At 37.2% G+C, this 25,725-nt stretch overlaps 1 pseudogene; it reads right to left on the reverse strand.

Moving 5' to 3' along the window:
- The window catches only part of LOC119260303 (mannosyl-oligosaccharide 1,2-alpha-mannosidase IB-like), a 124,293-nt pseudogene that overhangs the window by 48,036 nt on the left and 50,532 nt on the right, over positions 1–25,725 (reverse strand).

Consider the following 25,725-nt stretch of genomic DNA (forward strand, 5'->3'; position numbering starts at 1 on the left):
ATTGCAAAAATCTTTGATTAATATTTCTACTTGGCAGAGAAGCATTATAGGCACCGCAGAGCACACTATGGGTTACACAAATATTTCTCCTTGTCTTCCAGTGTAGCAACTACTCATTAACTCATCTAGGATCACCTAGCTAACACAGTAACCCTTTTCTTGTCAGTTGGTTCAGTGGTATGAGAGTCCAAAATGATTGGGTAATCACCTCAATCACTAGTTTAAATGGAAATTTTGCTGTGTTTCCTAGGGGAAACACGCACCAGAGAACATATAAATCACCAGAGTTCAAGGTTTCCAGGATGTTGGATAGTTGCAAAACACCCAGGCATTTTGGCTTCCATCAAATAAAAACTATCGTACAATGCAAGTCTCAGGGCACAGATTAACTCATCTCCCATTACTTAGTATCCAGTCTCCCTCAGGGTCCATTAGTAAGTCAGGAACTGTTTGTAGAACAATTATTTGCAAAAGAATGTGTAATAGTCTGTTGGGCTAACTTGACTAGTCTACAGTGTGTAGTTGTTCAATAAAACATTAGGCTTTTCTGGGGAGCTGTTTTGGACATGTGGCTAACATTTATAATCAGACTTTAGTAAGGACATGATCCCTGATAATGTGGGTGGGTCTCATGCAATCAGTTGAAAACCCCATTAAGAAAAACTTATGTTTCCATGTTGTCAGCAGTAACTCCTGACTGAGAGTTTCCAATTTCGGTCTCCTTATAAAATTTCAAACTTGCCAACTCCAAAAATCACTCAAGCCAATTCTGTGAATTAAAACTCCTCTATCCATTCCACAGATTTGGTTTCTATAAAGAACCCTAGATGATACAGAGGCTATGATTCTCTTCAAATCATAGGAAACAACAAAAGATTCTCTACCCAAATACCTTTTCTGCAATTTGGAAGTTTGGATTGGTAAATCACAAGACCAATTACAAGAGATTCTGGGAGAAATGATTGCATTACAACCTGCAGTAGCTAAAGAATCCTTTCTTGCTTTGGACCACACACAAAACTGCAAGCTTAAGATACTATTGGGTAACAGAAACAGAAGACCAAAATGGTACGTGTTGCCTCTACAATCTAAAAAATCTATTAAGCAGTGTGTATGCATGTGTGTGTGTTATGTGTTTTGGGAATTACAAGTTATGTCAGTTTGTCTTTTGCTTTGAATGGAATTATCTTGACATGGGCCCATTAAGTCTGGATCCCAAAACCTTCACTAAAGTGTCAGACTCTGAAGTTGGAGTTTATCTCCAATCATTTGGCAAACGTAAGTCCTATAAAGGCATAGAGTAAGACTCACCAAACTGTGGTTCTCCTAATCTCTTCTGGTCCATAAATTCTTTGTTACTAGTACTCAGTGAGTACAGAAATTGAGAATAAATTCTTAGAAATGTTTATAGTAATTTACAAGAATCTATTTTTAAATTTGATTTTCAAGTAGTTCATTTCTATTCTGATTACAAAAGTGTTGATCTGAAACACCTTTCCAGAATACCAGCTACTTTCTGTTCATCAGCTTTTATCAACTCAAGGCTATCCATATGGTGGACCAAAATAATAACCTATGGAGTTATAAATGATCAAATTTTTTGTGGAATAGATTCTGACAGAAAGTCAGAGAGATGACTTAGCCCTCAAGTAAGATGTATTCTCCTACTCTTACCAGGTTAAGAGCAAATTATTTCTGTCACTGCATGTTTGGGGAGAAAGAAAAAGCATTTGGCATAATTATAGCTACATGTCAAGGACTGAGTTAATTTTCACTAAATAGACTGATTAGAATTACCACTTGGTTAAAATAATCTGCTTTCATTCTCTAACACCAAACCATATTCATCCTACCTTTGGTCGTAGCACTAATATCTGTGATTCTCTGCACATAGGGAGAGAGCAGTGCTTTTGGCTACTACTTTGAAAAGGAGACACAGTTCTGGTAGACTATTTGGCTTTTATTACCAAATAGCCTTCCTCCATTCATCACCTAGATATTCAGTAAGGCCTACTTTGACTTGAGGACCAGAGTGTTTTCTACATCTCTAGGGATTATCATTATTTTAGTCACTGATCAATAGTCTTTAAGTACTAGCTTTTATCTTATTTCCAGTGTTCAAGTGTCAGGCAAATGGCAAATCATTTGAGAGAAGACAGGAAATAGATTTACTGAATACACTTACAAAAGCATTGCAAGTGCTTTCTACAAAGCCCTGAGTTAAACAGCTGTGGATGTGAGACCTCTCTCAGATCTGAGGTTCTTATAAATTTCCATTCACCAAATCTAAAGGTTTTCTTTGTTTTAGCTATAAAGTTCAGATAGCACCCTAATAGCATGTCCACTTGATTCAATATGGAAACCATGGTAAATGCCCACAAAATTCCCAGCAGTCAAATCATTGTGATAATTTCTCTCACTCTGCTGTCATTTGAATTGGCTGAATTGTGCCCCCCTGAAATATGTATATTGAACCTTAACCCCCAATAAATCAAAAGTGACTATTTTTGAGAAAGGAGCCTTAAAAGGTGATGAAATAAAAATGAGACTATTAGAATGAATCTAAATTCAGTCTGACTTGTGTCCTTATAAGAAGAGAACACTTTCTCTGATTTGTTTTCTTTAGATATTTTCTTTTTTAAATTGTTGGGGGGGGGGTTGTGATACATTGGTTTACATCACTCTGATTTAGGGGTATATTCACACCTCTTCAGATGTAGGTTACAACACCATACCTACCTCCAGAGTACCAATAACCCTCCTCTATAGTTTATTGGGTCCCCTTCCCTATTTAATCCCATCCACCCACACTGACTTACTTCCTTAGCATATTCCCCTTAGTTCCATGCATGTTATCACAAATGAGAAGAGTCCATCTTTTTTATAGCTGAGTAGTATTCCATCATGTATCTATAATCTTAATTCTAAATTAACTCAAAATGGATAAAAGCTTAGATGTAAAAGCACAAACCATAAATACATAGAAGAAATTAGGCAAGGCACTCCACAACATAGGCTTCAGTGATGTCTTTGTGAATTCATCTTCAAGAGCAAGAAAAACAAAGGAGAATATAAGTAATTTTAACAATATCAAAATAAAAATACTTTCTGTACAATGAAAGGCTATCACTACAACAAAAAGAACCCCTACTGAATGGGAGAAAATATTTGCACAGCATATATCTCACAAGGGGCTGATATCCTAGATCAACAAAGAACTCATACACCTCAACCAAAAGAAAATGAAAAAAAAATCAAAAATGGGCAGAAGAAATAAATAGGCAATTCTCCAAAGAAGAAATACAGGTGGCCAATAAGTACATGAAAAAATGTTCAGAATTATTTATTATAAGAGAAATGCAAATCAAAACCTCAATGAGATACCATTTCATGCCCATATCAAAAATATCACAAAAAAGTATTAGCAAGGATGTGGAGAGAAAGGAACTCTTTACACTGTTAATAAGAACATAGACTGGTCTACCCCCTATGGAAAACAGTATAGAGATTTCTTGAAATACTAAAAATAGATCTACCGTATGATCCAACAATTCCAGGAGGATGCAAAGAAAAATCCACTATAAAGGGATATATGTACCCCTATGTTCACTGCAGCTTTATTTGCAACAGATAAGTTATGGAAACAACCTAAGTGCCCAAAAACAAATGAGTGGATTAGGAACATATGGTATATAAACAATGAATCACTACTTAGCTATAAAAAAGAATAAAAATAAATGCTTGATTTTTGCAACAACATGAATGAAGCTGGAAGGGATTGTGGTATGTTAGATCAGTCAGACAGAGAAAGATAAATAGCAGATGGTGTCACTTATATATGGAACTTTAACAAAGTAACAAACCCTAGAAACCTGATGTAGAATGGAGGCTACAATAGATGAAGGGAGAGGGGAAAGAGCAAAGTGGGTAGAAGGAACAGTGGATTATGGTGGAAGACTATGGGTGCATTGGTGGGAGGTGTGGTGTGGTAACATACATCTGAAAAGGTATGATCCTAGACTTCTAAATCCTATACAGAGTTGTAAACTAGTGTAAGTGAAATAAAAAATATTATCTTTTGCTCGAAAAAAAATCGCAAAATTACTTCAAGAGACACTATCCTTAAGGAAAAAGAGAAAACTCATCTGTTAATATAACCCTTTTCATAGCATTAAATTTATCAAGATAAATATTAAAATACCTCTAAAAAGATACTGATTAGTTATATAAACATGGACAAAAATAAATTATTTTATGTACAGAACATTTTAAAGTCCAAGCTTCCAAAGCTACTCTCCATTTGACCTAACAAAAGTGAAAAGCTCTGGATCATGTAGTTATTCAACAAATAGTTATTGAACACCTACTATGCGCACCAAGAGTTAGAGGTTGGGACTGAAAGATAAGTAAAGCATGGCCTCTGCTCCCAAGACCTCTTAATAGTCTAGTAGGAAAAATAAGTGAGTCAATACACATTTAGAATGCAATATTGTCACTGCTATACAGATGTTAAAAAACAGGGTGTTATAGATTAAGAGAAAAGGTAGCTAACCCATACTGGGAGCAGGATAATCATGAAAATCTAAAATCTTTGCAGTTCTAGAAAATCTTTGCAGTTCTAGAAATAAGCTATACAGAGTGAAGAGGAGTGGGCAAAATTGTTTTAAGCAAAGGAAATAGTATATGTAGATACAAAGCAGTGAGAGATGACACAGAAAATTCTGAGAACTGCAAGAAGTTCGGTGTGACTGGATTTAAATGAGAAATAGGGATAGTGAGGTGGGACAGGGGATACGGGGGAGAGGGCAGAGAGCAGTTAGAAATAAAGCTAAGACCAAATTATGAAAAAATCTCCCTAAGGGCAATGAGAACATATCCCAGTTTAACCAGTGTTCACCAGTATCTGTTCTCTTCTGCATGTGCTCCTCTACAGCATATGCAAGTCTGTACTTCCTATACCTTGAACTTGAAGGGGGTGAAGCGGCTGACTAGTTCTAACCAAAAGATTGTGATAGAAGTGCTATTTGTCACTTCTGGCCCAAGACATAGAAAAGCAGTGTCGTCTTAATGTGCTTTTCTAGCTTTGCTACAGCAATCAGAAATACCTAGATTGTAGAGCATCTGCCCACCTGGCTCCTTGAGTGACTATGTGAGGCATAGCCTCCATCCCATATTCCTGAACCACAGAGGACACAGAGAAAATAATACTTAAGCCTTTCCTTTGTAAAGCCACTGAGATTTTCAATTTGCAACCTCAGTATAACCTAACATTAATCTAACACAGGGTGTAACAGCAAGAAAATTTAATCAGAGAATCACTTAAGAAGACTTGAATTTTGGAAAAGATAAGCTGACTATACAGTGGAATACAGACTAGGAAGGTCAAAGATAATTATAGGGAAGCAAAGCAAAGATTATACAAATAACTCATAGTCAATGGGTATATCCCCCATGTTAACCAAGCTTACCTCCTTCCAACTAAACCTCATGATAAAAAGTACTGGGTAATAATGGGCCATATCATGACAAGGCCAAGGTTTCCTTGGGCCCAGACTTCTTCCAGAATAACTGCATATAGAGATTTCTTACCAAACTCTTGTAATCACACAAAAAGCCTAAGAGTCTGGGTCTCCACTTGGGACAACAAACTCCCAAGTTAGTCTACAAGTGCATATGCAACTTTCCCTAAATTACTCTGAAAATCCTTTCTTTTGTGCAGCACTTACTCTGAATGTGCAGCATTCTGAAATAGCATTCAGAGCAGAAGAATCACAGGAGGAAAGCCCTCAGGTACTATTCACTGTCTGTCTATGTCATAAATTGTTCAAATATCTGGCTGAAATTTCCCTGAGCAACACATGAAACATAAAAAAGTTAGAGATGAAGGTACTATAGAACCCAAGGTAAAATGATCAATATGTTTGGGTGTTTAGTCCTAACAAATAATAAAAGTGCACCACAGTGACACTCCATAGTCACTAAACCAGTTGCAAATTACAGTACTTGGCGATAACCCTAGTCTAGGATTTAGAGCTCCAGAGTACCAGCAGAGCTCAAGTCTGCTGGTGAGTGACCTTGGGCAAGCCACCCACCTTCAATGTCTCCTTCTCCTTTCACTAGCCAGCTTTACAATGAGAGGATTACTTTCCTTCCCCAGAGAGATCACATGCTATGTTCTAACAGAAGCATTTCTTAAGCATTTTGGATCACTTTCATACAGTCTGCAGTTCAAAGCAGTTCCACAGATGCCCAAACAGGGACCCATAAATGCATTTGGTCTACACCGAGGGATGAGTCTGCCATGTGTTACTGTTGAGAAATTAAGGATTTGCATTAAAATGCATAATTTAATCAAGAGGAAACCACTAATCAGTAGGAAATATGCAACCTTGATGTTATGGGATTTTTTTTAATGTTCCTCCTATTAAGAGCTGCCATAATTTCTCATAGCTACTGAAAAGAAAATTAGTATAAAGAAGTTTTGAAAGATAAAATGAGATCAAACCATGAGATCCCCTGGAGAGATTGGTACTGCTCCCGAGCAAATGCAGAGCTGCAAAAGCAGCATGACAACCACTAACACTGACCCTTTTTTTTTTCCCAGTTAAAATTACATATATGCAAGCTATGTTTTGCACTCCTTTGGAATTCGTTAAACTATTTGGTCAGGCACTGACCCAGGGCCCAAAGAAAATTCTAAGAGAACTTCTCAGGCCTTCCCATGAGTCAACAAGTAAGTATCATTTTCCAAATGTGTGTGTGTGTGTGTGTGTGTTTTTAATTGAGGTGATACTGGTTTACAACACTGTATATGATTTTGGGAAACAGTTCACACCTCCCCAGATGTATGTCCACAACCACCACCAAAGTACCCATAGATCTTTACCAGAAACCATTTGCCTCCCCCCACCCCCATTCATACCCACCCTCCTACTATAGTACCCTCAATTCTGCAGTCATATTTCTATGGTTTGTTTTAGTTCAGTTTTATTGCCTCTTAGTTTTATTTCTCCACATATAAGTGAAATAGGCACTATTTTTCTTCCTACTTATAACTTATTTCCTTAGCATAAACTCCTCCACTTCCATCCAAATTGCTACAAGTGGAAAGAGCTCATCTTTTTTTAATAGATGAGTAGTATTTTCATCATGTATATAAGCCACATCTTCTTAATCCACTCCTCAGGGCTTACACAGTCTCCATAACTTGGAATATTAATAAATAATGCTGTAATGAATATAGGAGTGCATGTATCCCTTCAAATTAATGTATTTGCTATCTTTAGTAGCTAGGAAGAGAACTGCTGTGTCATGAGGTATTTTAGAAAATTTCACAGTATTTTCCACAGTGACTGGACCAGTCTACACTCCCACTAACAGTATAAAAAGGCTCTTTTGCTCCAAGCTCTAGCCAACATTTGTTGTTTGTGATTCCTCTGATATGAGTTTGTGTGTCTCCATACAAACTCCACTCCCTTCTCCCCAGGTTCCTTAGCTGAGTTGACAGCCCTATCCCTACTGTTCCCTATGCCAAAGCAAAACCCCAGGTTCTTCTGTCCATCCATCTCCTGTTTGAGGTAGCATGAATTTCCTCAGTGTCAACTCTGTTGAGGTCTGCAATGGTCTCTACTGTCCAAGGGATAATCAATCACTTTCCTATCCACAGACCTACCTCCCTGAACGCTGGTGTTTGTCTGATTTACAGATCCAATTTACAGCCAGTGGGAACCAAGGCATGCTGTTGCCTCTGTGAGGTCTTTAATGCCTGTGACCCTACACAGAGCCTAGTCCAGTAACTGCAGGTTCTTCCACATCTGGTCTAATTAATGGGCCCATCCTAGGGCCCCCTGACAACCCATTTGTTTCTGTTGTCCCAGTATAATTATTAACTGCACTCTCTTTTTGTGCTCATAATTATCTCTAGTTATAAACTTGTAACAAAATATTAAGAGTAGAGCTTGGAGCGCCTCCCTGGTGGCGCAAGGGGTTAAGACACAACCTATGAAGCTAGCTGCAGCCACTGCAGCAAGAGTTCGATCCCCTGGCAACCCACATGGTGCAGCAGACCTCTCCTGACTTGCCCGCTGCTCCCCTCAACAGTGTATTTCTGTCAATCTGCCTGTTCCCCACTCTGTCTCTGGTGAATTCTATCAACTCCCCACACTTCTGGCCTGTACCCCAGCTCTTGTATGCATAAATAAATAAATAAATCTTAAAAAAAAAAAAAGAGTAGAGCTTTGAAAGCTGAGGAACACAGTAATTCTCAGCATGGGCATAAAAATTGTCAATGAGTGCTGCTGATAGCCGTGGGAATGGAAGCAGTAACTCTTGGGATCTTCAGAGGACATCAGCAGAGGCCAGTGACAGCAATGTCCATAGGGTAATTATTCCTGAGCAACTGTGTGACTATCCTGAAAATTCCTAAAGATGCCTATGAATTTTACACAAGTTTAAGGCCATCCTAATTCAGCTAATTGAAACTGAGTTAGTGCAACCCCCAATAACTCGCTGTAGACTAGGAAAAGTCAGCCTGTGGACAACAGCTTGAAAATACTTCACTGAAAGTAAAAGATCACTGCTGCCTTGTGTTTAAAAATTTTAAAAAAAATAAACTATCTTCACTCAAAAACCCCATTCACCATCTAGCAGATCTAAAATAAACACATATGTTTATAGAAACTAAGTTGTCTATTTTAATTAATTAACCAAACATTTAAACAATCAGTAAGTGTGTTAGCTTGCCAGGATACATATAACAAAGTACTATAAACTGGAAGGCTGAAACAATCAAAATTTACTGTCTCATAATTCTGGGAGCAAATAGTCCAAAATCAATGTGTTGCCAGGAATGGATCTTTCTGAAAGCAATGAGGGAAAGATTCACCCAAGTCATTCTCCTTGGCTTGCAGATGGCACCTGCACGTTGACTTGTGGTTATCCCTAGGTGTGTCTCTGTATCCAAAAGCTTCTTTTTATATAAGGAAATCATAGAGTTCTCACCCTAATGACCTCATCTTAACTAATTATATCAACAATGACCCTGCTTCCAAATAAAGTCCAAATATTTAGACGAGGGGCATAATTCAGTCCACAGCAATCCTCCTATATTTGAAGAACATAACTTTAGAGTCATAAATTTGAAAAAGCTACTTATCACAATAACTCAACTGAAATGATTTTGTGGGAACACTGATGAAAATAGTCAAGTGAACTTGTATTAGCTGCGTAAGCAGAGCTTATCTATGTTCTAACCCATTGTCAATTTAGTCTCCCTCAGGGAGAATTGGGATCACTGAGTGGAAAATTTTGCTGTCCTTTGTGTGACTTAATAAGTACACATTGAAAGTATGCAGTATGTAAGTTCCAGGCCCTAAACAAACAGCTGAAAATGAGCTGCAAAGCAACTCTTCAAACTCAAAAGCTAGTCTTCATCGCTAAAGCATTTTTCCCTTGCTCATCTGCAATCTGTTGTCAAAACAGCAGTCAAAAGGATCCCTAAAATATTTCAGTCCATGTCACTCCCTTAGAAAAAAAAAAAAAAAAAAAACTCAAAAAATTCCCATCTCATTCAGTATAAAATCCAACAAATTTCCTTCTCTGAACTTATCTACTATGTCCCATCTTCCTTACACAGTCCTACTTGCTACTACTGCTCAAAGGTGCCAGGCATATGGGCCTCCACTCTTCACTCTTTCCCATAGAAAGCTGCAAGACTTGCTTTCTCACCTCTTCAGATCTCTTCTCAAATGCCATTTTCTTGGTGAGAGCTTCCTGACCAATCTTTCTGAAATTTATAACCATACACACAATCTCCCTCCTCAAGTTATTTTCTCCCTAGTGCATGTTACTATCTAACCTTTTATATATTTTCAAGCTTACCTTGTTTAAGATCTGTCTCCCCAGTTAGAATGTACAAAGTATAGGGATTTCTGTCTATTTTGTTCACTATTTATAGCATCAAGAATGTTGGCAGATATGCAGTGAATACTGCAGAAAGAGACAGACAGAGAGGAAGGGAATAAGGGGAGAGAAAAATGAACAAACAGAGGAAGAACTGCAAGGATCATTAAAGCACTAGTTTCCCTCTCAGTATGAAAGCAGCAACCAGCTCATTTATGACATTAAGTCAGATGTGGCATAAGCTTAGCTCATTGCTTCTTGAGTAGATCTAGATAAAGAGAAAGCATCAGCCTCCAAAGAACAAGTGGCACCCTCTTAACTAAATGCACTTTTTAAATGCCCATATGAACCAATTAAAATATGAAGTGGTTCTAACTTCCAATAGCTTTTTTTTTCACACAACACTAGGAAGAGAGGCAAAGCCCAAGTTGCCCCTCTGCCTCACACAATGTAATGTGTGATGCTAGCTCTAAATAAAGGTTAATTTGCAGCTATATCCCTTTTACTTCCCAAAACTAGGTTTTGATTTATCTTACTGCAGGCCTTGAGTGTCTGGAATTTTCCCAAATGAACTAAAATTCCTCCATCAGTAACACTACTGCTCATTACCTGTGTTAATTTCATCTCTTTCTCTGCATCCAATAACCCCATCTGTTGCAATTCCAGCTGTGGGAAGGGAGAAGAGCAAGAGATTGAGCAGATCTAATGCAAAGACACCGTGGGTTAGCAAAAACTCTTTCACAGAGAAAAAGGAAATTTGTAACACAATGGATCGGGCTAGATCCACCCAAAATAGCCAAGCAATAGTCAGGTTTCTCTTCAAATTGTTTAAGTTATTCTTCTACCAAGAGCCAGACAAAATGTAGTCTTAAGTGTTATCCACATAGACTTTCAAAGTCCATAGTTCATTATTTTAAAGTCCACATTTATACAATATCAAAATATCTAGTGTAGTTTACTGATAAAATTTCCTTTTTATAAATGTATTTATATAATGCCCTGTATCACAAAAGCAGATCCCACATTAAAGTTTCTATGACCTAATTCCCAACAGAAAGCTCCCAGAGGCACATACCACATTTCTAAATATTTGCAGAGCTTTACGAAAATGGTAGGCATAACATGTCACATGGTAGGTGCTCAAGAAATATTAGTCCCTTCTCTATTCCTTCAAGGAAACAGCCAAGCCTGCTCACTTGCACTCTGTAACAAGGCTTCCCAGCAATTTATTTGTTGAGAGAAGTCACACCTGGCACTTCCTTCCTGCCCCCTGCTGCCTTCTGAGGGCCTTCCTGGGGCTTTGTGAGCTGCTAAAGCATTTTCTTCCTCTTTAGACTAGAGTGTTAAACCAGGTTGTAGTGATTCAGGATGACACTTCAACAAGCTCAATTAATATCTGGTAGTCAAGGATATAGTTTGTTTCAAACCTGAACCTACTCTAACGGGGAGGGGTCCTTGTAAACAAGTGAATACTCTTGCAGGCTTTGATCTCCCCTTAGAACAAAGTTCATCAGCACCGCCTCTCTCTTTCTCTCTCTCTCTCTCTCTTTCTCTTCTCTCTCTCTCTCTCTCTCTCTCTCTCTCTCTCTTCCCTCCCCCTTTTTGTCTCCCCCTCTCCCTCTCCTCTTGCTCAGGGAGGAACTCTGCTGAAGTCAAGGCATACCCTAGGGTATTTAAAACTGATCAATTCTTTACCATCAATATTTCCATAAGTGAGGTCAGAGCAAAATGAGAAGTATGTGAATGTGTCTTCAATATAGGGTTGCCAGATAAAACACAGGATGGCCAGATATGTTTGAATTTCATGGAAACATCTTTTTTTGTTGATTTCCCAAATACTGCATGGGACATTTTTATACTAAAAAAAAAAAAAATATCTGCAATTCAAGTTTAACTGGGCATCCATCCTATGCTTCCATATGCTAAATCTGACAATCCTACTTCGGCACCCCATTCTTCCTCTCCATTACCTGCCCCCAGTTTCTTTTTAGTGAAAACTAATTAAGGGTAGGAGGACAACCCCATCTAGTTAGGTGGGGTAGCAATCTAGGAAGTGCTCATTGACAATATAAGGCCAAACTATGTCAGGAAGAATAAGTACATATAAAAGGATTGTCCATGAAAAGGGAAATGCCTGAGCAAGGAACAGAAGGATGACAATCCACATATGTTAGAGAAATCACAATCTCTAATGCTTGTGGAATACAAAATATAGGACAGAGCACAGCCCTAATGAAAAGTATGCGAGAAGTTGGAGCAGATCATGGTCCTATGTGCCAAGATCAGGGTTTGTTAATAAAGAGCTCTTCAAATGTTTTCAGTAGGAGAATGATGTGATGTGATCTAATTTGCCTTTTTTAATTAAAATTTCTTTTGACACTGTAATAAGTTGTGAGGAACATTGGAAGGCAGATTTACTTCTCAAGTAGCTAGGACAGGCTGGAGATAAAGAAAAACTAAACCATGGTTATGTGAGAAAAACGGAGAGTGGGAAGGGAAATTTGGTAAATATTTAAGAGAAAAAAAACATTAAAGGATCTCATGACTGATTTAATGAGAGAGATCCACGACTACTACATCGGTTCTCCTTGGTTAATGAGACTGTTAATAAAATTCCAAATACAGTGGGGACTGAATAAGGAGGGAAGAGGACAGATGTCATGAATTCAATGTGTAGAATATAATTTTTAGGTAATTTATGGGATATCAGTAAGAAAGGTCCAGTAATTATTTCAACATATGAATCTGAGACTCAGGATGACAAAGTTGGAGATAAAGATGTGGTAGTTAATGGCACAAGTTTAACAATTAAAATTTAATTGGATATAAGGTGGTTTTAACAGAATGAAAATCAATTTCTAGATGCAGAGGAGAGGATGCCAAGACTGATACAGTGACTACAATCTGTCACGAAGGAGCTGGGCTCCCTGCTTCCTGTGTTGCCACATTCCTACATCCTCAGAGTCATCTCCTGATCCAGAGTGGCTTCTCAAGCTCTGTCTATTATGCCTGCATTCCAAGCAACTGAAACAAGGAAGGGATGACAGGAAAGGGCTTTCCAGTGTTCATAGTAGTTTTTCCTGAAATCTCACACACCATTTTTATTAACAACCATTTAATCAGATACTAGACAAACATCCTAAGTATGACAGAAATTAGAAAATGAAATCTTTCAACTGAGTCCTTTGATTTCCTGTATAAAATCAGGGTTCTGCTAGTAAGTGGGAGAGATGACTGGATTCATATAAGATTAATCTCTGTCACATTAAGAGAATGGGTAAGATTAAGGAAGAACCTGAAGAGTAAAAATATAGCAAGTCAAGACATAGCCAAGGGATATGACTTGAAGTGTTGGCAAAGGAAAGGGACTGAAAAGGGGGAAAGGGAGAGAAAGAACCCAAAGATGAGAGTACCTGTCCCACAGTTTTCCAAACAGCGATCCATTAAGTCTTCTAGAATCCGTATCACACTTTCAAGGTTTACACTGATCATTCAGATTGTTTAATTATTCCCATTTCTATCTATAATTATGTATTGCACACTACCTTACGCCTGAAGTTTGTGGTCATCTAGCTTCTTCCAAAATAGGAAACCATATTAGCTCCTACAAACCATCATTTGCTGGAGCAGCAACTTACTAGATCTTACCTTTGCTTTCAGACATTAAGATAATTTCATTCGCTGGCTCATTCAAAAGTGTTAATATGAACATTAAAATAACAAATTCTGATTGATATATATGATTGATATATCTCAATTCTGATTGATATATCTAAAGACAGCATTGACTCCAATTGGAACATTTTGCACAGAACAAAACAAAATTATACTGATATCCCTCAGTAAAACAGAGCTCATTATTGAAAGTCATCTTTAAAGCAGATTTTGAATGGAAACTGTATTTTTCTCATTCACTTCTGCTTCTTATAGGAATAAAATCAGTTCCAGAACTATAAAACTGTACTCCAGAGCCAAGTATTTACTCAACTGTTAAAAATGAAACAGGAGAGAGGAAAAAACTATCTCTGGTCAAAGTATGCAGGTTTACACTTTATAGACAGAAAAAAGAATTAGCATATCGTCAATGAAGGGCAAACTATGGCTAAATGTAGGCCAGAAAGGAGAAAAAAGACTCACTGTCATTGTCACCTACCAAAACCTAGCAGGAGTAAACTTTTAAGATGTGGTACCATCACTTACATTGACATTTCTCTATTATCACTTCGAAAAACAGTGCCTTCAAACTAATTAAGTATCCTGGGTGATAATAAAAGCTTACACATCTGTAGAATATTATGTTGGCAAAGAATTTTAAAATGCAATATGGCATTTTTTTGTCCCTGAAGATTCTTAAACCTATTAAAGTTATTAGAGAGATGTTTCTACATAATCCCATTTCACACGCAGATTCAAAGAGGCTATTCTCATCTGTAAAATGAAGTGGATGTAGCTGAATTTTTCATTCCAAAAGACTATATGATGTAGAGTCAACATTAGAACTCAGGGCTTGTGAGTCCAAGATCTCAGGTTACTCAGAATATTACAATAGCACCTAATTAATATTAGGCACTATTGGATTATTGATATCCAAATAATCAGTAAATGCAATAATTTTATCTCATATTGATAACAAAGCAAAGTGCCACATTTCCTCAGAAACATCATGAGAATCAGGTGCAACATAGGTGGACGTAGGGAAAATCTCAGTCTTTCCTCTTGTGCTTCTCCTTTATTCTCATCATCACTACTCACATTTCTAATACCAGATTGTGGAGGTTTTTCCCAGCAAAAGCAGCCCACTGTGGCACCAGTTGGGTGTTAATTTAACTCAATTCTGATTGATATATCTAAAGACAGCATTGACTCCACAAGCCAAGGGTCCCATAAGCCTGATGCCCCCACTTCAGAACTAAACACAAATCCAGGGTGTTACCTATGCTTCTGACCAAATGGCTATACATCAGAAGTTCCCATGACCCCCTACTCAAGTTCAATTAATTTGCTAAAGCAGCTCAGAGGACTCCAGAACATTTGTACTGTTTAACAGTTAATTATAAAAGGGCATGATACAGTATATCGATGAACTTCCGGATGGGAGAGATTCATAGCCCACGTATATGGGAGCGGCACGGAGCTTCCATGTACTCTCCCGGCACCTCTGTGTGTTTCACCAACCTGAAAACTATCCAAACCCCATACATCCCACAGGCATGACCAATGAATAGCTCCGATTTAAGCCCATTTCTTCTCCCCAGAGAATGGAGGGGAAGTAGGGATGAAAATTCCAAGCTTCTAATCATAGCTAGGTCTTTCTGGTGACAAGTTCCCATCAAAGAGACCACTAAGAGTCACCTTTTTAGAGCAAGAGACAATCCTATCACCCAGGAAATTCCAAGGGAGTTAGCAGCTCTATGTCAGGAACCAGGGACAAAGACAAATATTAGAATGAAAGATGCTCCTAGTGCTCTTATTATTTAGCAAACTACAAGGATTTTTAGAAGCTCTGTGCCAGCAACCAGGTCAAACATACATATATAATTCTTCTATTACCTCACAAAGTATGTCCAGTATGTCCATTAATTGTGTCTTGGATAACAGAGTTCATTTTTAAAATTTGCACATTTAGGTGTTATAATTTAATGAGGGATCTCAGGATACATATCTACAAACTTAGATCATCCAAAGTTTTTCTTAAATCATAAGATGCAAAACTCATTTCAACTTTTATTAATCCTCCTAGATAAAATATTAAACATGGTTTCTTCCTTTTCTCTCCCTCTCCCCATTTGATTATCTTTCACTATTTATGACACAGTTATATAAACTAAGCCTCCAGGCGGCTTATCACCCCCACAACTTCTATTCAGAAGCAGATGCAAGAATACAAAAGTGACAAGTACAATATTCTCCAAATTAACATTATCTCTAATTTCAGCACCAACAAGGTGATTCACACACATTGGATTACTTTCAGGAATTTTTGCTTCTTTGCCAATTCCATAGTTATAACTCTAATGCCTGTTGTATAACTGTTGTTACATCCATGACAAGTACTAGTTTCCTATTGCTTTTATAACAAATAACCACATATTTAATAACTTAAACAAGTATTATTTTATAGCTGTATGATCAGAAGTCTAAAATGGGTCTTAGTGGGTGTCTTTGTTCATTTGGGATGCTATTACAAAAGACCACACTCTTGGTTGGCCTCTAAACAAGAGAAATGTACTTCTCACAGTTCTGGAAGCTGGAAGTCGATATCTCACTGTATCCTCAAGCAGCAAAAGTACTAGGGAACTCTGTGGGGTCTATTATATAGGAGCACTAATCATCTCCTAAAGAACCCTACCTCCCTATACCATTACATTAGACATTAGGATTTTGATGTAGAATTTGGAGTTGGGAAGATATAAACATTCAGAATAATGGGCTAAAGCCAAGGTATTGGCAACATGGCACCCTTTTTGAAGAGTCTAGGAGATAGTGTACTTCCTTACCTTATCCAGCTCTTTTTTTCCCAAAATGTGCATATTTAATATTAGTACTTACAGGAAATCTTTAAAATTATTATTCATAAAATATGAATTTATATTCTGTTTAGGACCTGTGTATTTTGAGACATGGCCTTATGCCTGATCCATTTTAAATTTTTTTTTCTATTGAAATAACATTACATTATAACATAAGTTTCAGGTATGCATCATTAAAAATCAACATATGTATATACTACATTTAGTACATCTTTAAATTCCAATTCAATTCTGGCTTCTCAAGGCTGCCTCCATTCCTTAGCTCATAGCCCCTTTAATTTCAAATACCAACTCCCTACATACCTGCCTCCCTCTTTTACATATAAGGACCCCAGGGATTATATGGGCCCACCTAAATAATGCAAAATAATTTCCCAATCTCAATATCCTTATCTTAATTATATCAGCATAATGCCTTTGGCCACTTAAAGTAACATACTCACAGTTCTTCAGATTAAGACATGAACTTCTTTGGAGGACCACCATTCTATCTATCAAACAGAACAACAAAGAAAAATCAGTGAGATAATCTTCCTGGATTATCTATACTATTTAAAGAAATCAGACTATTAGGGGCAAGTTGTATCTTTATGTTCTTTAGTAATGTCACTGCTTCCTATTTGCCCACTCACCTCAAATAGTTAACAAACTTATAAAAAATTCTAACTTTTTCCCTAAGAAATAACATAAACTGTAGAGAGACATGGCTTTGTACAGTTCTTAAAACATCCAGCCTTAATCCAGAAAACTTTAACTTCTATTTTTTTAAAGTCAAAGTCATGACTAAAATCATTGTCCTGCCATATAATCAAAGGTCTTAGGACAAAATCCGAAGTCTTTTGTTGCAACTCTAAGAATTGTCCACAGAACTGGTCAGTAACCTCTACAGAAGAAAAGTATCAGGGAAATAAAAGATGATCCGCTTTACTTTCCACATTTGGGCAGTAAGAGACTCTATTCTGACCTTAAAGTTCACCAGAAATTTCTAATTTTTCTGAAATGAGTATTTGGGGTGTGTGTGGGGGAGGGGGGTGTGCATGTGTGGGTGTGTGTGTAGTTCATTTGTTTAAAAGATCGCCAGAGGGGGAAAAAAAATTTACCTTGCTAGCCTTTTCAAATAGGAAATAGCTTTGATTTTCCTTACACTGACTAATCTCTATGTGGCTGTCAGAGGATACTATTTAAGTAGAAGTCAAGAAAAAGAGGTCAGAAACCCATCTTGTTCTTGCTCAGAATAGCAATAGAAAAAGAGAGGAAAATGCCAGAACTGTTCTTACCAGTCTCTTCCTTCTCATACAGAAGAAAATTTTAGAATAAGACAATATGGATTTTAGCCCTTGACCAATTTCATTCATGTACAAAGAAATATTTACAAAATTTTGAAAAATGTACATGTGATACGATTGACAAGCTATACAATGGCATATATACCATTCATTCTAAATAGTACAGACACAGTTCATTCTACATCTCTAACTGTACATACTCCTAAAATCAGCGATAAGGTGTAGTGTATGACCAAGAGTGGAGCTCTGGGTTTCTAAAATAGGCACCTTGCCTACTACTTACTTGTATGATCATGAGCAGATGACTGGACCTCTCTTTTCTATTTGTAAAATGCAGATAATAACAGTGTCTATCTCATAGGGATGTTGTGAAGTGATTAGTATAATGTCCTGTACTACTAAGAGCTCAACATACATTAGCCATTAATATTATCTAAAAATTACATTAGAATTAGGAAGAGATAGCAAAAATAAACATCCTTATGAATCACAAGCACAAGCCTAGGAAATGGAAGAAACTTGAAATCTGTATGAAGAGGTAGTCAAATTTTTGCTCAAATCCTATTTTGGCACTATCGAGTCACTTCTCAATTTATTCTTCTTATGGAGAAATGTACTAAGAAGAACTTACATCAGAGATTTCATTGTTCTGGGGCCCTGAGTAGATGGAATTGATAAGACATAAATGAAATGAGAGCTGCCTGCTTCGTTATTAAGGAATTAACCCTTAAACATCTGAAAATCACAAAAACAACCACTGGAGATTAGCTAATTACAGAAAATCAAGCAGAACTGGGGTATTTTTGACTCAATCTAGTGAAGGCTCAGAACAAAATTAATATACAAATGCAAGAAGGCTGTAGTAAAGAGGATAGGCTTATAAAGGGGGATCAAAAAGTACTATTACATAAAAGACAGGAAAGATAGAAGCTCAGAGGAAAGAAGATGGGAGAGTGAAGTAGGGGGGAGGTAAGAAAGTTGGGCTGACTTTTGTTCTACTGAGACAAACCCAGAGCAATGTTGCCCCTTCTTGCTCACTTCACACTTCACCTTTTCCCCTTTCTCTCACCTATGCAGACAGAGACTAGTCAGTCATCTAGAAATAGATCTTAAATGTGTGAACCATTCCTATACAAGCCATTCAAGTGCCTATATTTGAATTTGAATTGCTCTATCAGAACAAATATTCCTGAAATAAAGATCCAAAGATCTGTATCTTCAGCAAGTCATCCCTGGTTTAGAAATGGCCCATTCATACAAATGTCTGACCCTCTACTTTACTGGAACACAAATGCAGTGCAGAAAACACTATGTGCTCAGAGAGAATTTACTGGTTTGGAAAAGCAGGGAGAAAGAAGCAGGTAGGAAGTGGCAGCTTTAGCGACTCTCATCCTGGGAAGGATCAGATCCCAAATAAAGTTGATCTGTCCTAGGCAACCCTCTTCTGCTCAATTTCACTACTAAACCTGCCTGTTTGTGATCGTACCTTGTTCCTTTGACTAAAATTCTATGGATTAGATCTTAATTTGGGTTATCAAGCATCCTCCTTAGCAATGCAAATGCTCCACCAAAGGTTAATGGGTTTTTAATCATGAACACATTCATTTTGAAGGAATTCAATCAGATTGCCTTCCTCCTGACTCCTGGAAAGCATTTGAATTAAATTTTTGATTCTGGAAAAAATATGAAGATAATTTAGTAGCACTGACACCTTTTTTTCCATTTATTTATTCATTCATTCAGACACAGTGAATGTTTCTAGGTGCCAGGTCCCATTCTAGACACTGTAGTTCTTAGTGGCTAAGGCTGCCCAGGGTGGTTACAGGGCAGAGGGGAGGTGTTGCTGTGCCACTGTGCAGGGCTTAGGGCAAAATAAGAAACGAGAGCGACAAAGTCTGTAATGAGAATTCCAGGAAAGTCAAAAAGTATTAAATTGAAAGAAGGAAAGGAAATGGGAGGGTGACAATTTTCATCTATTTGAAAAGTTTACCTCATCAAGGAAAGAGCAAAATGGCTTTTCCTTCCTTCCCTGAATAACCCACTGTTCCATAATATAAAACATAAGAGAAGTAATATTAAAATTTACACATCATCTGGGTCTTAAGATAAAAATCTTTCTGAGTAGAAGAGAGACTCACTTTTAATATATACTCTTTTAAGGTATACTAAAACTTTATCTGCTTCCATTTCAAACAACTCTACAGTAACACTACTCCACAACCATTATAATCATGAGTTCTTACTCTGGTATTTGTATTGGTGATGACACCAGCAATTCAAGACATTGAGCTGAATCTGAAATGCTAAACACTCTAGAGTCCTATTCATGTTGCATTACATTGGTAGTTGTGTTGTGTTCCTTTCCTCACTCACTCTCAGGTATCCCTAATGTTCTCAGGACCCTGCCTCTTCCTCTAGCTTACTGTCTATCTCATTTACCATTCTACTCAGACAGCCAAAGTTGTGCAAAATGTTTGTGAAAAAGGAGTGAATGAGAAGTCTGAGAAATTCTCCTGAAAGAAAAGTACCTGCATGAATTTGTGACATTTATTTTCAGGTTCAGATAATTTCCTACATGATTTCTCTTCTTTGTTCAGGGTAACTCAGGATGTCAGATAAATCATCTCCAGTTAAAAGAGAAATTATAATGTTACAATTTACCATAATAAAATTCAGCCCATTGCCTGTTTATAGGCATGTTATAATGGTTAGTAAATAACATGATTTTTATATTTTTTAAATGCTGGAAAAAAATAAATATTTCATGACACATGAAATTTATAAGAAATTTAAGTTTTAGATTTAAAAAATTGTTTTACTGGAACAACCATACTTGTGCATATAAGCATTATCTATGATTTCTTTTGTATTAGAATGACAGAATTGAGAATATGGAAATTTTCAAGCTGCAAGAGAGACTTTATAAATGAAAACCTTAAAATATTTACTATCTGGCCTTTTAATAAAAGATTGCCAACTATGAGTTAAAGGAAGTGAGAGACAGATCTTTAGGATATTCTAGATATAAAACATTCCAGGTACTATGTGTGGAAATATGTAGGGGTCATGAATAGAAGATGGGAAACTGTTTAGTAGACATTGAAATAATTCTCACAAGAAATGAGCTTTCCTTGAACAGGGGTGTAACAGTGAAGGTGGTGGGAAGTCTAGCTATTTTAAGGTAAAGACAACAGTATTAGGGAAATGTAGAGTCAAGAGAAAATGACTGCAAATTTTTTGGCATGGAGAATAGAATTGTTATATATTAAGATGGGAAAGAATGTAGGCAGAGCTAGTATTTAGGGGAAAGATTGATTCAGTTATAGACATGCTAATTTTGAGGTACCTAGCAGACACCCCAGCAGAAATGTCAAATAGTTACATGCATCTGGAAGTCCATGGAAAAGGTACAGCCTGGAAATAAAAGTTTGACAGTTGTTAGCATGTGAACATTATTGAAAGCCAAGAAAAATGGATAAGGGAAAGAAAATAGAGAAGGAAGATTTCAAGGTCTAAACCCCAGATGACTAGAATATTAAGAGGCACGGAGATGAGGAATTAACAAAGAAAACTAAGAAGGAGCAGAGAGGCAGCTGAAAATCAGGAAGGCATGACACTTCAAAGCTAAGAAAAAGTGCATCAAGAATAAGGAACAGAAGGCCTCCCCTGGTGGCGCAGGTGGTTGAGAGCCACGCTGTGAAGCTGTCCGCAGCCTCTGCAGTGTGGGTTTGATCCTGGCCAGCCGGTAAGGGTCCCATATGGCACAGCAGACCTCTCCTGCTGCGCCCACTGCTCCCCTCTGCAGTGCATTTCGTCAGTCTGCCTGTTCTGTCCCCCTCTCTGTCTCTGGTGAATCCTCTCACCCTCCCCCGAATCTGGCCTGTACCCTGGTTCTTGTATAAAATAAATAAATAAATCTTTAAAAAATAAATAAATAAATAAGGAACGATCACCCATGTCAAGTGCCCTGATAAATCCAGAGAGATTTGCTGGATTTTGTATTTAGTAATGTAGGCATTTTTGATGGCCTTATTCTGAGAAGTTTTGATGGAATGATGGAGGGAAACTAATCAGTTTAAATATATTAAATGAGAAGAAGAGAAAATAATTTGGAAGAAAAACACTATATACAACTCATTCAAGGATCTTGGCAAAACGGGAAAACTTCAATTATGAATAGGGTTTGAATGGTTAGAAGACTTGAATATTCTAGTTGGTTTAAGTAGCCAGGCCACATTTTTTTAGTTGTACCCCTTATTAATGGTACAGATTAGATTTAAAATAACTTTTTGTAATCATCATTTTCTCTTGACTCTACATTTGCCCAAAATAGCCTCTTCATCAAACACTGTGAGAATAGATTCCCAAATAAACAATAGTGACAACAACCAGATAAACAGATGGATAAAGAGATACATTTATACATATATGTAGTAGAAATAAAAATATATAGTTGTGTGTATGAATACATATATACAAGTGTGTATGCACATTCATGTACGCAACATACACGTAATACAACAATCCATTGTTTTGATTGTCATTTCTATCTCAAATAAGCTCTGAAAGAATATGTATTGAGAGATCTGATTGACTGATAGGGATATACATGTAAAACATAAATACATATATACACATATGTGTACATGGGTAGTGTATGGATGTGGAGAGAGAGATCCTATCAGGATCCACTTCAGAAACAAAAGCAATGTTCAAAAAAATTTTAAATGTAATCTTTCTTAAAACGCAAGGCTGTTGGTCAAACAGTAGGTACCGTATTTCCTACCAGGTACACAGCAATATTCTATGCTCTGGAAATTCAGGGATGAACAAGAGAAGTACAGCCTTATTCTGTCCCCTGAGACAATCTGCAGATATTTCAAAGAACTAATGTATCTTCTCACTGCATCAATTCAGAACCCTGCTTCTGCACTCTGGAATATTTTATCCACCTAAAGAGATTCTGACCATGTCTAGAAACATTTTTATTGTCATAACTGGAATATGTTACTGGCATCTAGAGGTTGAGGATGTTGCTAAACATCTTATAATGCCAAGAATAGCTCCTACAACAAAGACTTATCTGTATCAAAATGTCTCTAGCACTGAGATTGGGAAGCTATGAGCTATAAGATATGAGGAGAACCATACTCGCAGAGCAGTAATTCTTTCTTCAGTAATTCAAACAGTGTATATTTTAAAGAGCATACTTAGAAGACTAGACTAGATATTGTGAATATCTTGAATCCTAATGAAGTGCCTATAATTAACTTGTTGACTATATTATTAAATAATGGCTAAAGGGGTAGGGATATAAAAGATGAAGAAAACCAAAGGTGTGCTTCATGTTTTATAATTTTACCATCACCTGAGTAATCCTGTGCCTTTGAAGTGACTCTATTCTCTACAAAGCAAGGATACCTCCACAAGTCAGCAATATCAATTATCTATCAGAATTTTGGATTTAGATAGTTGAACTCCCATAGAAACTTGGATGGAAGCTGAAACAAATATAAAGCTTGCATGCAATATTATCAGTCTGGGAAACTGAAGAAAAGTTGTTCATTGAACTTCAAGAAAGTGATATACCTTCTCAGCAACTAAATCAAGCCCTCAGAGCTCTCAGTGGCTAAGCAAATCTGTGTGACCATAAAGGGGAGAGGGGCACAATCTTCAGGATTCTAAAATAAAACAAGTCACTTTCTATTTTTCTTCCTTGTCCAATTAGTAGCAGAAACAAAACTTCAAACAGCTAATGCAGAAAAGGAAAATTGGATTATAAACACAAGCAGCTGGCGAGATGAAATGTGGTCTCAGTTGCAGAATCCAATGAAAACCAAATAAAAAGACTCCAACAACAGAAGGGGAGAGAGCTGTGCCATCAGTTCCCTGTCCCATCCCTCCCAGGCCTGGGCAAAAACTTAGCACCTGCCTTTGGCCACAGCTAGCAAAGAACAAAAGGAAATTTGTTAATATAAATGGTAATTCTAGAACTTCAGGAATAATCCCTCTATGGTTCTAGGACCTCAAATGTTATTATCAGGGTGGGTTTTTCTTTTCTTCCTAGCTTGCTCTTATCAGCCTGTTTCTACTGGACTTCATTCTTCCAACTTCATCCAGAATTTTCCATGTAGTAAGGAAGAATTAAATGAATTTTATATCATACATAATGAAGGTTATAAACCTCAACTAACAGATATTTTTCTCCCTTCAACAATTATTATAATTTCTCTTACAGATTCTAAATATTTCACTGGATAAACACTGTGACATCTTTTAAATTATCCCAGTCCCTTTCAAACAGCCTGAGGCAGTCTTCCTTAGTTGACTACAGATACCCTCCCTTGCCCCCACCCCCACCCCATGAGAATTTGCCTGGTTTTCTGCCCTAAGTATTAAGAGGTCCCCTTTACCCTACAGATCATGAAACAAACCTTGGAAGTGTCTTGTTTAAATCTAAGGCATGAAAAATGCCTGTAATTGAGATCTGCTAAGAAACTAGGTATGCTGGTCCCCACTTTTTGGATGCTGAATGTCTGCCCCTCTCTTTCTTTCTTCATTACATTCAGTCCTAAAGAAAGCCAGCATCTTGTCTTCTGAACCTATAATCTTGTTTCTACAGCAATGGCCATAAGAGGATCTAAGTTTACATTTTGTCCAGATTTGCAACTCCCCAAAAAGAGATTTATCTAGAACCAAGCCTGAACCAGGGAATTGGAGTAGTCTGGTTCACACCCCAACATCGGTAGGGCCTCAGGACACTAACTGACAGTCATTCACAAGCACAGGCACTCCAGATATGCTCGCTACACTCTCAGTTTTTTCACAGAGGTGCATAAAAAATAGACAGCATGGCTCTTACTGACAATAAAAATAAAGAGTACTTTGATTTATATTACTTCAAATGATGGGAAAACTTAAATACTATGGGACACCATTCTCTAGCAGACAACAGTACATCAAGGGATCCTGGAAAATCATCTAGTTCAACTCTTCATAAACCATAAAGGTGACTTGGTACAATGCAGAGGAGTGGCCCTGGATTCCAACCTATTGTTTCTCAGATGAAGGTAACAATTAAATGGTCATTTCCATGAAGGCAAAGGCACATTAAATATGTATCACATGGGGGGTCACCCTAGTGGCCTAGGGGTTAAATCTCAGCACTATAACCAAGACAACCTGAGTTCAATCCCAGCCAGGGAGCTAACCCACATGGCACAGCAGACCTCTCCTGTCTCACCCACTGTTCCCCTCAGGAGTGTGTTTCAGTAGATCTGCTTGTTCTGCTCCCCACACTGTCTTGGTGAATCCTCTCAACCCCTCCCACACCTCAGGCCTACAGCCCAGTTCTTCTATGAATAAATAAGTTTTTTAAAAAACAATATTAAAAATGTATCACATGAAATGATTTGATATTCTTTACTATACATTTTAATAATAATATCAATTTAATGATAAATATCAATTAAAATTTCAAGGTTCTAACTGGCAGAATACCAATACAATATGAGATAAATTATACTGAAATTTTTAAAACTCAAAAAATGATACTGGGAATGTCTTCACTTTTCAAAGCAACTCAAATACAACACTACATCTCTGCAATAGATTTTGAAGGATCCTTGAGAAAATTCGGTTACAAATAAGAGTCACTAATCTATACTAAGAACACCTGAAACATTGTTGTTGAACAACTACATTGCTTATAGTTATCACAAGTCTAAAAATAGTAAACATGATATAAGAGAAAGAAAACTGCCACAAAACCCTAAATTAGCCAGCACAGCTTACTTAGCTAACTCAGGCCAGAGAAACAGACCCCATTATTAGTCATTATATTTGCTCCTGCTCAATTTATTTAATTGATTAATAGGTCACTCCTGTTTTCCCATTTATTTCAAAACCCAGAAATCAAAATGGAATAGAAGTCATCTTGTAGTCAGTAGCTCCCTTCCATTCATCTGTGCTAGGTTCATAGTGGTAAGTGGTAGGTTTCAGTGCCATAC

The sequence above is a fragment of the Talpa occidentalis genome, unplaced genomic scaffold (genome assembly GCF_014898055.3).
Source record: "Talpa occidentalis isolate TD23 unplaced genomic scaffold, MPIMG_talOcc4v2.1 talOcc4.6, whole genome shotgun sequence".
Lineage (NCBI taxonomy): Eukaryota > Metazoa > Chordata > Mammalia > Eulipotyphla > Talpidae > Talpa > Talpa occidentalis.